Source organism: Pipra filicauda, unplaced genomic scaffold (genome assembly GCF_003945595.2).
Source record: "Pipra filicauda isolate LSUMZ 115617 unplaced genomic scaffold, ASM394559v2 scaffold186_size1760508_pilon, whole genome shotgun sequence".
In the NCBI taxonomy this organism is placed as follows: Eukaryota; Metazoa; Chordata; class Aves; order Passeriformes; family Pipridae; genus Pipra; species Pipra filicauda.
In genome coordinates this window covers 70,436-83,713 of record NW_024104294.1, presented here as the reverse complement: position 1 = coordinate 83,713, position 13,278 = coordinate 70,436, and the positions used below count along the sequence as shown (strand labels likewise).

The window sequence follows — 13,278 nt, the reverse complement described above, 5'->3', positions numbered from 1 at the left end:
CACTCCTTGGACCTTGCTCCTGAACAAGTCAGGAGTTAAAATTCCATATGCTATTTTTAGTAAATGTACAGAATCACAGAATACACTGAGCTGGGAAGGGACCCACAAGGACCATCGAGTCCAGCTCCTGACCCTGCACAGAACCATCCCCACGAGTCACACCACATGCCTCAGAGTATTCTTCAAACTCTCCTTGAGCTCTGTCAGCCTTGGTGCTGTGCCAACTGTTCTGGGGAGCCTGGTCAGTGCTCAACCACTCTCTGGGGGAAGAACCTTTTTCTAATATCCAACCTCAGCCTCCTCTGACATAACTTCAGGCCATTCCCTCACGTCCTGTCCTTGGTCCTCACAGAGCAGAGCTCAGTCCCTGCCCCTCCTCTGCCCCCCATGAGGAAGTTGTAACTGCAATGAGGTCTCCCCTCAGTCTCCTCTTCTCCAGCTGAACACACCAAGTGCCCTCGGTGTCCTCACGCGGCTTTAAATCAAGGCCCTTCCCCATCCTCATTGCCTCCTTTGGACACTCTCTAATGGCTCAATATCCTTCTTGTATTGTGTCCCCCCAAACTGCCCCAATGTTGAGGTGAGGCCGCCCCAGGGCAGAGCAGAGCGGGACAATCCCCTCCCTGGCCCGGCCGGTGATGCTGGGCCTGATGCCCCCAGGACAGGGTTGGCCCTCCTGGCTGCCAGGGCACTGCTGACTCAGGGCCAACTGGCCACTGACCAGGACCCCAGGGCCCTTTCCTGGCACTGCTTTCCAGCCTCTCCTTCCCAGTCTGTCCGTACATCTGAGGTTGCCCCGTCCCAGGGGCACAATCCGGCCCTTCCCCCTGTTGAACTTCCCCTTGCTGGTGATTCCCAGCCCTCTGATCTGTTGAGGTCTCTCTGCAGGGCCTCCCTGCCTTTGCTATCTTAGCAAACAAATAAAACCAATTTGGAATGGATCCTAGAGGGAGGAAGGAAAGGAAAACAAAGCAATGTGAGTGTCTTAATCCTCCTGGCAAGGGATTCCAACACCAGTATGACTCCACCAACGTCTGGACCCAGAGGAACAGTGGAACGGGGAGCACAGTACCCAGGAAAAGGGACAGGGACAGAGAAGTGTATCACAGGTTTAACTGCATTGTCATTTTTTTTCTGTAACAGTTAGATCTGCATTAACAATTTGACTCTCAAAATTTCACTTTCAATAACAAAAAATCCTTGTCTTTACTTAGAAGGTGGTGCTTTCTCTGTGCCCATAAACAAGATTCTGAGCATTAGATAGAAACAGTGGAAGTCTTGGTAACAAAGTAAAAGAACAAACCAAACCAATCCCTCTCTGCAACTGTTGTGCAGCTTTCACTATTAAGCCAGAGTTGGCCACAGTATTTTCTTCTTTTCAGAAGTGTAATTGAAAGCAACTGTGATATCCTCTCTCACCTCATGTCATCCAACCACCCCTAAATCAATGCAGACAAAACCTTCTCTAAACTCCTTTCAATTTGCTGTGAAATTGGAGAAATTTTCTTAGAAAGGAGGATGACTATATACAGTTCTGTCAAATGGCAGGATGGGAAAATATCAGTGAAGCATATAAACAACAATAAAGAAACTTAGGCTAACCCAAGGGTACAACTAGAAGGGAGAAATGAGGACGGATAGCAAACAAAGCTTCTTGACAAATGAAAAGCATTCAGCACTCTCAAGAAAACTGCTGTGATCTCTGTTCCTTGAGAGTTTTGAAACTAGACACAATAAAATGCAAGAGAACCATCTTGCACTGGCAAGGAAACAAATTATATGGTGAATCCTCTCTATTCCTGATTTCTGTTTCTCTGAAGCACTGCATCAAGACATTGAACTAATATCTTGTGTGTTCACTGAAGGCTGGGAATTTTCTGCTTTGCTGCTGCACTACTTGCAGCTTTCAACATAAATTCTACCTCCACTCTACCCACAGGTGGAAGAACTAGGACCTGCTCCACATCAGCATCAGGAACTACTGAGACATTCTGGCCCCCTGCTCAAAGTGCTGTGCTGTCACCACTTGACTGGTCACAATTCAACAGTTAAGAGCTGCAAATTTACAACTCAACTTTAGGCTTCAAAACATTGGCTGTAGTTTACCTGTGTAAAATCCAAGCCATCTGCCACAGAACCAAAGTGCCATAAGGACTCTCATGCTCAGTAGATATGGCAGCAACTGTTCCATTGACCAAAAGTCCCAGGAAGAACTTTGTTCAGTTTCTACAAGTGGTATGTAGAAATAAAACTTGTATTTTTAAGCAGCAAAAAGCCTCACCAACACGATCAATAGGATTATAGGACATAAGTATGTCTGGCACCTTTTGCCAGGGCTGAGATATGAAACAATACCCTGGTTTAGAGTGCCAGCTTTATTCCCATTTACCCAGCATAACTGGTCTGCTGGGCACAGTGCAGCAGGGATACTCCTGCCAGCAGCCAGAGAGACACGAGTTACCTGTCAAACCCAGCAGTCCAACCCCCAGTGCTGGCACCTGCAGGTACCTGTGTATGCACTGAGCACCAGCCCCTGCCATTACTGCTGTTCACTGTGCCAGCAGATTCAGCACTGCCAGCAAACCTCCCGAAATTACAGACCTGGCTTTAATTTGATGCACTGGCATATTTCAGCATCCTTGCTTGTGTGCTCCTCAACCTTGCTGCCTGAGCCTGCGTGATAACAGATTTTCAGGGAAGTGTAATAGTTGATGCCAGCTGAAATTAACCCTATTTTTAATTATATAGCAGCTACTGCAGTTCCTCAGAGAAGAAACTGTAATTTTAAATTTCTCTACAGAAATCTTATCTTAAGAACCATACACTGGCGTGGAAGATCCATCATTAAGTAACCAAAAAAAGCAGGTCCAAATTAAAATTCAATCACGAGCTACATTCTCTGCTTAAATGATTATTAACTAAGTTACCTGAAAATTCACCCAGCTAATTCAGACCTCTCAGCTAAACATATGAAATGGCCTCTTTGGTGAGGAGGATAAAGAAACACTGACCTGGCAAAGAACTTCAGAATTGGAAACAACTGAAAATTGTTGAGAGCATCTCAACTCTAGTTTTTTCCTTTAATATCTGCAGGATCAGATTTTGCTTAGGTACTAAATCAGGTCTTTCTGGATGAAATTGGAGGTAGCATCTGAGACACATTAGGCACTGAATTTAATAACCCAAAGCAACTAAAGAATTTGATTCATTTGTGTTTAATAAAATCCTACTTCTTTACAATAAGCATAATTTAAATCTTCATTCTTGATATGCTTCAAAAAATAAATCAAGAAATACGGTAAAAATTGTGGCAGATGTATCAACCCAAAAGGTTATCACTAATGAATCTATTGAAAAAGCAGTTCAACACCATTTATTGCCACCATGACAAAATACGACAAGCTTGCAAATGAACACATTGGATACATAATGTTAACATCCATGTTCTGTCAGGTCCTCCTGTGACTAATCAAAATGCAGCTTTGATTGCTGTGACTAATAAATAATCCTGGCTAATAAAATTGCTGTATCTTGTAATTATGGCAGTGTGAACACTATCTTAATTATAGCAGTTTCAGAGCCTCATCCATCAATCAGTGATGAGCAACACTTCTAAAGGTTCACGAGCAGAAGAAAAAAGACCCAGTTGCCACTTGCAGAGACGATCAGCAAAGCTCAGGAGGACTCACTTCACAGAATGTATAACCACCGTCACCAACCCGTACCAAATTTTGGAGTGCACAGGGTGCTCAGACCTGGCTTCCAGCTGCCCATGGTGGGAGCTACCACACTGCATTTGTTGGGATGAACACAGCAATCTCCCATAGGATCTGAAAAGAGAGAAAACAGTTACTTGGATACACAACTGGTATTTCAATTTGAGACTTTCAGCATTGGGATTGCCATTGCAAGGCCAGGTACTATCCTGCTTGCAGAGATATTGCACCCTGTGATGAAAGTGATCCAGACACAGGCAGGAAAACTACAGCATTCAGGCTTTGGGAGATTTATCTGAACACAGAATGAATGGTACCAACAATCTCTTCCTCCAGTTGCCACCCAAAATAAATGTATTCACGACATTGTGCTAGAGTTTTTCAGTTTGAGCCAATACTGGAAAAGTCTCACAACACATTAAGAAGTTAATTGTGAGGTGGAGGGAGAGTTTTACACACAATTTTTCTGAAACCTCAAAGTTATCTGCATTCTTTTCCACCAATTCTAATACTCTTGGAATTTAGTGAAACTTTGATGCTCATGGAACAGTAGTTACAGGGAAAGAAATTGTTGCTTTTCAGTGTGGGATACAATGACTAACCAGCAGCTTTTCTCTTCCATTTCTGTGGCAAGCATGTTTTTTAAATCACACTTCTTAACAGTGCAAAGGCAGTAGCCAGTAGAGTTCAGGCACTGTTTACTTCCCCTAATTAAGAACTGGAAAAGAGGAAAGAAGGTGTCTCTCCCCCATTTCCTGGCCCTACACAGATGGCTGGGTGTTGATCAGACCAGTGCCACCGTTGCACTTGTTAGTTTTAAAAGGGCTGTTCTTCCAGTGCCAGTATTAAGTATTCCTCCAGAGGACTGAACACAGTTTCTAATAACAAATATGGTGAAAAGGGAGTCTCTCCTTCTGCAGAAAGCACAGACTGCAGGAACTGTCAACATATTAAGTTTTAAAATCAGGGTACCATTACCATGCAAACCAATACACAGTACAAGCTCCTGAGCGTGAGGGCAATACTAAAAACAAAACTACTTCATTACCTGCTCGTCAAAGCCAGAAGCCAAGATGAAAACCCAGAGATTTGAAGACACAGGGACACTGACCTCAGCAGGAGCATGAATGGCAGGAGGGCACCAAGAGTGCAGAGAACTAAGGCTGGACATGCAAACTGCTTCACTTTTATTATCATCTAAGGAGGAAAAGCAGAATGAAAGCAGATAAAAAATTGTAGCACACTCCAGCAGGGAAGTGAAGGTCAAACTCAGCAAGAGACAATGCATTCTAATGAACATTTCCTTCAACTCTTGGAAGATTAAACTCAGTACATCTTCAAATCCCACCAATATATTAAACTGCTCCAAAAAAGAATTTATCAGACATACAAACTGTAGAAATATCTTACTTTGTCCTGGCAGAGCTTCTCAAGTGCAAATATCAGAAAAAGTCTTAGGACGTGTATCTATAACCAGAAAAAACCAGTCATCCTACCAAACAGGAACCATCACTGCAAGGAAAAGGAGTTAACAGTCAATACTATTCCCATAAGAAATAAAAAAAGTCTTCAAATTTGTGTTGAAACATGAGTACAAAGTCTGCTGCTAAAGATCAGACCTGCTCATTTGAAAGCTAAAGCTAACATATCTAGTAGGATGGAACAGATCCCCGTGCCAGTGGATTAGAAGGCCCATCGAATATCAACTGACTGAGGGTTTACATACATTTATTCAATACACACACACAGGTTTAGAGCAGTACAGCTGGTCCACTGCTCACATTGTTGTTCCAAGGTCAGCCCTCAGCTGCAAAGGCAGACCCAGAGAGGGAAACACACATAAAATGAACAGTTAAGAGCTTAAAACAGCGTCTTAAAACAGTGTCAAACAAGCATGGAATAAAAAAAAAAGTCAAACCAAAACAACAAAAAGGTCCCCATAACGCCAGAGGCATGAAAATGAATTCCCATATACTCATGTTTTTCCTGCCTTTGCTCCATGGACGTGGGGCAGTGATGTCAGGGCAAGGATTTACATACAGGAGACAGCTCTAATTGAGTCTCCAGCCTTGAACTGGGATGTGTATCCACCATCCTGTTGTGTATGACACACCTCATACTGCAAACCTACTGCAATGGACCCACCACACCTGTGAAGGGAAGGTAAGGCACTGAGTCTCAATTCACTTTTTCAAGTGTTTGTGAGCAACATGTACAGAACTGAACGTTTTTCAGGCCTTTCAGCCACACAGACCCAGCTGTCAGCTCAGGACACTGCACAAGGTAACACACTGAAACTCACACTTGTGAAGTTACATTACTAAGCCAATTAACATTTAAATAACTCCTTTTCATGATGCTTGAACAGACAGGAATCTGGTGCAGGAAAATTCTCCTGGTTTTTCAGCTGCCAGTTTTTCCCTTTTTAAGGCACTGGTGTATTTTACCTTCAGGTATCACAGTTGCAACACAGCGTAACTAAAGAAGAGAGTTCAAAGAACTTGCAAAACCAACATTTCTAATTCTTAAAAGAAAGTTTTCCAGGTTATATTCCGGTAAAATTGATGCCTTCCAAGGATAAGTCTGCAGAAGAGGATATATGAATGATTAATGGATGAGAACACACTGTGGGCATAATAGCTGATAATGCCTCTTCACAACAAAAACCAAAATGAATTGGAGTTGCATGCAGTGCACACAGTATTCCCAGCTCTTAATGTTGCTATAAAATGTGCTTTAGGTCTTCCAAGTCACAGACTGTAAAGATGGACAGACAAAAAAAAGGAAAGTGTGAGGTAACAGTGCAAATGCCCACACTACATATTCTTTCTCTATGACCATGGCCAAACAACTTGAACCTAGAGTGACTTGCACAGAGGAAAAATCACTCAAAAATTCACAGGCAGACACCCATCTCCTGTTCCCCACACACTCAGCATATTCTGCCATTTCACCATTTAGTTATTTTAATCTTCTCTTCACACTTTCAGCCTTTACCACAATCTGCCTCCAGGGTGGGACCATATTCAGAGCAGCTATGAAATAAACAGTTCTTTTCATACTGTTTTAATCTCTTTTAATTTTCCCTTCTTCACTACAGCACAGATCTTCAGCTGCTAGTCTTTGGTTTAAAAGCAGGCAGCCCTGTCAGACAATTAGCAAAAGGTCTACCTGAGGGCTTTCCTGGGTAATTTACAGCTTGACTGACCTATAAAAAATTATAGGGAAATAAGTCTGTGGTACCTAAAAGTAATGGTTGTTTGTTCAGTTCAGCACTACTTAATTACTTTCCTTTAGTTCAAAGCAGAAAGGAAATAATTTATTCTTCAACTTCAAAAGAAACTACGAGGATGAAAAATGTGAAATTCTTAGTATATTAAAAAAGCAATACCTGCAAAAAACCCCCACCACTCTTCTGCTTTATAGACATAGGATAGTTTCCCTTCTAAGTAGGGTACAGGAGTCTAATGAGTACACGAAGCATATTACACAGAAATAAATGGCATTATGGCTTAAAAGATGGATAGGTCTGTACTTAACATGTAACTGTTTGTGACAGCCATCCCCATGGATTCCATTATATAGTTACTGACAGCCATAAAGGAGGCCTGAAGCTGATGCAGGGTATCACATACTTCTACAAACATGTATTTGAACAAGTTTCAAACCTAAAAGAGTATAGAAACTAAAATTATTTTAAATCTAATAAGCATCTTTTCCCATTTCTATCACAATTAGCAAATAAAATAAATATATAGTGACATTTGGCCTAAGTGCATTAAAAATCCATCTTTTTGTCTTGTGGTTCTTGAACCCTAAGAGACCATATGGGGCATAGAGTGTTGTAAATGCTGCATCTAACCCCATAACAACCAAAGCAACTATAAGCTTGGACTGACCAGAGCAAGAAGTAGAGTAATGGAATATTTAGTAAATCCAGGAAAAATAGATGCCTACCAGGGACAAGATCTAGTCTTTAATTTGCAAGCTATACGAACTTTGCAATCGCTCTAGTCCCAAAACATACTTTCTGTTCCCAACAGCAAAGCATTCGTGGTTGGTATCAGGGAAACAAAAATACTCTGTTATTCAAGCTGAATGACTGAGCTGAGATACCATCTGGACAGAGATGTTCTGTCCAGACTTGATTTCCTAACAAATTGATTTTGCCCATTTGGTCAACGTACTTTTCCCTTTTTCTGCAATTTGAATGACCTGGTTTACCCCAGACACATTTTTTTCCAAAGTGAATTTCCAAGTGAAACTAATCCATGCAGAGAATATTTGTGTGCTTTTCCAATAGGGGCAGAAAGAAACACAACCACACAACTTCTGGATTCCCCACTACAGCACTGAACAGAGTTTGCCAGCAGCCTACAGAAAGGTATTTACTGAATACATTGAAGAGAAGGCAAAGGGAACCACAAAGCTCATTGATATTCCTAAAGCAGAAAGGGGATTAATTTATTTAATAGATTGCTGGCTTACCAACTTACACCTGATGCATAAGTGCTTCCTCTGTTCCTCACCAGCCCCTGTTCAGCTGAAACACGCCTGCTTCTACCTCTTACCCGAGCTGTAATCACTGGCTGTTAGTTGTTTGTGCTGATGGGGTTTTTTCACATCTCTTTTTTAGAAGTTTTCCCCTTGCCAATGCAAATTCTGCAGTTATGGACAATTACCAGGCTGGGGAAGGGCATTTGAAAAGGGGACAACAGCCACCTTTAGACTATGGATAAGATCTTTACAGCTGTTATTTAGCTTTGGTTTTCTGTTTAAAGAAACTTATGCAAAGACTGTGCCCTCTTTCCCTCTCGAGTCTGCCCTCGGATTTTCACGACTTACTCGAAGAGCACCAGAGGAATCAAAGATAACTTGGTTCCTGAGAGTTTTATCAAGACTGATGGGCAGAGAAAGCAAGTCTGTAAGTGTTCAGACTGGAAAAAACTTCCCAATGCAGACTTCCATGAAATATCCAGAAAGAAAACTTGAGCTTTGGAGGGAGCACCATAAAAGGCGTCAGAACTAGTAGCTGTCAACCTCACGATGCATCTTTAAGAAAAATGATCTTCAGGTATTCCTGCAAGCACAAGAACATATTCTCTTCCCCCCTTATTCCTCCCAACTGCACATCACTTCAAAAGGATCTGTAACACTTACTTGCATATCTTAGCTATTTCCATTGAAATGGCACCTAAAAGATGCTGAGCTGATGATTTCACAAACAGAAATCTTGAGCACGGGAACAGTGTGCAAGCACAGCAGTGTCACAAGCACCCTGCAGATACTCCTTAACCTTCTGCTCAAAACAACTATAATTAGAAGAGATTTGTGAAAACAAGGGTATAAAACTTGAAAAGTTGAAGCCCCCTCTACACTGGCAAAGACTGAAGCTATCAGCATGTGTGGAAAATGAAACTTTTCAAATACCAGGTAGCAGGACCAATATAAAAAAAAACAACCAACCAAACAAAAACCACAAAAAAACCCCCAAAAAACAAACCAAAACAAAACCACAAAAAAACCCCAAATCTGGGTCAAATCTACATGCTAATTTCAGGTTTCACCTCCAGACAGGCCTGAGGAACAATGGCAGGCTGTGATGGTAGATTGTATCTATTTTGGAACAGGTATGGCAACCTTCCTCCTCCTGCCTCTTGCACTAAGGAAAAGAAGGCTGTCAGTTAAATGGTTATTGCTAGAACAGGACCCTAATCCTGATCTCCTGCCACTCCACAGCCATCAAGGCAATCTCAACCTTTGGGAAATTAATCTGCCACTATGCAGCACTTGACAGACTGAAAACCTGACAAGTAGGGAGCTCATGGAAGCAAATTTATCTTCCTCCCCCGCTCAGCAAACATGTTACTGCTGATCAGAAAGGCAGTGCATAAGTGCTTACATACAGCATTAGTTCCTGAAATGCTCTGAGGCATTCTTAAGTATTATCAAGTTCCTGGATGTAAAACTATGGGTACATTTAGTCCGGTATTTGAGCAATCAAGAATTCCATTCATTACTGCTCTGATTCAATGACCTTACACACATAATCAATGGCTAAACTGATAAATGGGAAGACTTCTTAAAAATCTATTTCTTGAGTGCTGGAACTAAATGTTTTATTCTCGACAGCTGTAATTTATAATTTAGTGACAAGAACATTTGTTCCAGCTGTTCAGACCCATTTCACACAGCAGAGAAGGGAGCACACTATTTCCAAAGCCAGACGCTACATTTGGACTGGGAACTGCCTGATTTATTTAGCATATCAAGTTATTAGCTAACTCAAAACAATCAGAAGACATTCTTAATGTTCATAATTAAAACACTCATCATGGGAGTTATGAGGCTGGAGTTCTTTAAAGCTTCAGAAATAATAAAGTGCCAGAAAAAAGCAAAACAAACTAGTAGCTTTTAATGTCAGGGCATAATTTTTTCATGTGGCTAAGTAATATCCTCCCTTTAATTGAGATGATTCATGCCATGTATGCTCTATGCCAGTGTTTTAGCATTCAGTTCATATCTGTATCTGATCTTTCTGGGTCTAATAATCAACATTTCTAGTGTTTCTTATTTTCATTTCCCCTTACAGCTTTGCTAGGTGCCCCAGCAGTTCCAGAGATCAGACACACGGCAAGCACACTAATCTTTTGAACTCAGTAATCCCAACCCAGGTAAAGAATAAGAATCTTCTTTACCTACATGAAACCAGTATGAGGGACTGGGAAGAGACATTTGGCCTTAAACCTCCAGTTTGTGTTAAAAGACTCTGTAAATCGCCAGCAAGGTCGTTCATTCTTCCCCTCTTTTAGGGAACCGACTCTCCTGCCCTGAAGGATCTGCAGATATTGCAGTGGCTATTGGGGCTTCTCTCCTTTACATTCCATGTCTTCTCTCCTATTGTGCATGTGGGGGAGAGGGGAAACTCACTGCTTCACAGAGCATCTTTGCTCCCCAGGGCTGTGCCACGTTTTACATTCTGTCCTGGGAAGCCAGTTTGCTGCATACCAATGGGGATGACTTCTCAGATGCCTTGAGGCCAGGAGAACCAACAATAAATATTTCCAATTGATTTAAGTACTCGATAAAGCTGGTTTGACTCGAATGGTCAGGTGCCCATCTCCTGGTGGTAAACAATTCAATTGGGGTCATATTGATATGGCAACACGTGCAACTACTTGGTACTGTAACTACACTTGTGGAAACCTTAATTCTGCATGACTATTGCATTTCTCAGGTGCCACTTTGTAAGGTGTAAGATCAGTCCTGTGTCTTAACCAGAGATCATGCATTCCACCTTACCTGAGGATCTTTAAGTAAAGAGAAGTCCAGCAAGGTATTGAAGGATATCAAGATGGAAGTCCAACAGTACACCCACATCTCCTAAACACAACCTACCCACGTGTGCATAAATAAGCTGTGAGAGTCAGGCACTCGGGAACGCAATACTCGTGAGGGTTTTTCAGTATAAATGAAACTTACTGATCCCACAAAACACTCTCCCCTAAATCGTTCTTTATAAGGAACACCACTCCCTCCAGACAAAGACACCACTCCCAGCAGCTTCCACGTGTGGACACGTAGTCTCAACTATTCCCTTAACCTCTTTGGTCTCTATCCATACCACGCTCTTACCTTTCATGGCTGAAAGTAACACAAAATACTCTTCAAAGAAAAATTTCAATACTTTCCGAGACTTCTCTTCCTCTCTACAGTTGCATATAAAGGGTCAGTATGTTTTTTGTCATTTAGTCCTTTTTTGCTTGGAATGCAAAAGCACAGCCTTTATCAAAAGGCTGGCACTGACCCAGCTTCAGTTGAGTTGTTTTAATATTGTAGAAGCATGTGGGACACTCTCACTTTTATCTTTTGGTTTCTGTAGTCTTTTAGAATTACGCACAACATTTTGATTTTCACAATACTGCTGAAACCAAAACACCATCACTGCAAACCCAAACACAACGTTCCGGTTTTATTGCCTGGGGCTACAATTTCCTGCCTCTGTATCCCTGTGCCCCAACGAGAGGAGACGGCAGCAGCAGTCTGATCCCTGCCTTGGGGGCTGGGGTCCAGCTATGGAGATGCTCTGCAGACCCTCCCCACTGTCCCACACACATGGAGTGGCTTTGAACTAATGACAAACAAATTTACTGCAGGAATCTTAACACCAGTTGCTTGGTCAGGATAAGCAGCTGTCAGCTCACAGCTGCCTGACTTCTGACCCTGAATTAGCACTGAAGAAGATGAGCTGAGATCCCGATGGGTGGCCAGTTCTGCTGTGAACAGTTGCAGCAATGGTTTCCCAAAAGAAGCCTTCCTCAAACATAAGGCAACCACAGCAGGAGACAGAAAGGCCCACACAGCCCCCTGTGCTGCCTCTAGCAGTTGCCAGAGCCAGGGAACTAGGAAGGCACAGAAGAATGGGTCATGCAAACAGCGACACCCTGAACCTGCCTCCTGACAGCTTCATTTCACACCCCCCAGTTCTTGTTCTGAGTTAGAGACATCAAACTCTACCTACTTTCTCCATGCCACATGACTTGACAGCCCTTTAACTATCACTTTCTTCAGGAATCTCCCTTCCATGCTGAAAGGCCTAAGCCTCACTGCTCACTCCTTTTACAGAGCCCATTCTGAGATTTCAAAAAGCCTTGCTGTCTTCTCACTGCTTCATCCAGTTTTAGCATATTTGGGACTGGGTTGGAACTAAAGGAACCATAACTGCATACAGTATTCAGAATGCAGAAGTTTTGTGCATTAATAGTAGCACATAAAGCAAATAATGTCTCCTCAAGTTGCTCTCTTATTGTCCTAACAGCTTTAATATTTGAGATACCTGTTGGACCATTCCTGAGCACTGAGATGGCATTTCTCTCACAGTCCAAGTTTTTGCTCAAGAACCAGTTCAGAGCCCAACCAATTCTCCCTCATTCTGACTCTCTCCTCCCCATATATAAAGCAATGTTTCACTGTGTTTATCTACACAGTCATCCTGTATTTCACTGCCCAGTCACTCAGGTTCACTTGGTTCTTATAAAATTCTTCAGTCATCATCAATTCAAAGTTATTCAGGACAGTAATGAATAACATCAAGTATTCAACTCTTCCCAAATCATTTATGCATCTGCTGACCATCATGGGTCCCACAACAGACACGTTTGCTACATCATTAGAAAAGCTGCAACATTTTGCAGAGCCTGACTTCTTACAAAAGCCAGGCTGACTCTTGTCTCTGCAAGAAGTTTATCCCTGTATCCTGTAATTCCATTCTCAATACACCACTGCATAGCAATTTCCTCTTGTGCATATCTCAGGCCCATCAGGCCATGGTTTCCCCTATCACATTTCTAGAAAGCCATATCACATTTGCCATCTTTCAGCCCGCAAGCACCAGAGTGCTTTTATGCAACATCACAGTTAGTCGTGCTATCTCATTCTTGAATTCCTACAGAAAGCTTGGGCTAATAACAAATTACTTGGCAACTTCTTCTAATCATAAATTCCCCCACCAACTCTTCAATTTGAAAGAGATTTTCTGAAGAATTCTTCTTTAAGAAGTTTT

General features: G+C 42.1%; 1 long non-coding RNA gene across 1 annotated transcript; it reads right to left on the bottom strand.

Moving 5' to 3' along the window:
- Nucleotides 1–3,240: 3,240 nt before the first annotated feature.
- On the bottom strand, nt 3,241–5,243 carry LOC113998484. The gene is made up of 3 exons (XR_003544464.2): nt 5,127–5,243; nt 4,765–4,913; nt 3,241–3,830 (listed from the first exon to the last, which is right to left on the bottom strand). It is a non-coding gene; the product is annotated as an uncharacterized LOC113998484 (long non-coding RNA).
- Nucleotides 5,244–13,278: the final 8,035 nt, after the last annotated feature.